General features: G+C 22.2%; 1 protein-coding gene across 1 annotated transcript in view; it reads left to right on the top strand.

The window, feature by feature from the left end:
- Positions 1-324, top strand: part of LOC107643248 — an 11601-nt gene that overhangs the window by 4957 nt on the left and 6320 nt on the right. The gene's annotated exons all lie outside the window — the stretch shown is intronic.

Here is a 324-nt window from a genome sequence, read left to right as displayed (position 1 = left end):
ATGGTAGTTATGGTAGTTAAAGAAAAAAAACATTATAAAAAATAATATTACAAAAAAATAATTACAATACAAAAACATTTCAAAAAGAAAAAATAATGTTGCATAAAAAATGAGAAAAGAGAATAGTAGTGATGTTGGTGATGTTGATGGTGTTGTTATTAGTGTTGATGGTAGTAGATGAGATAATGATAATAACACGATATAATTTTACAATTGAAGTGGTTGAGATAGAAATTATAACGATGATGAAAAAGATGGTGATTGTAATGATAATAGTTGATTTTATTGTTGAAAATAATTTTATGAGATTTAAAATTTCATAAA

Source organism: Arachis ipaensis, chromosome B05 (assembly GCF_000816755.2).
Source record: "Arachis ipaensis cultivar K30076 chromosome B05, Araip1.1, whole genome shotgun sequence".
In the NCBI taxonomy this organism is placed as follows: Eukaryota; Viridiplantae; Streptophyta; class Magnoliopsida; order Fabales; family Fabaceae; genus Arachis; species Arachis ipaensis.
This window is presented reverse-complemented; position numbering and strand designations above follow the sequence as displayed.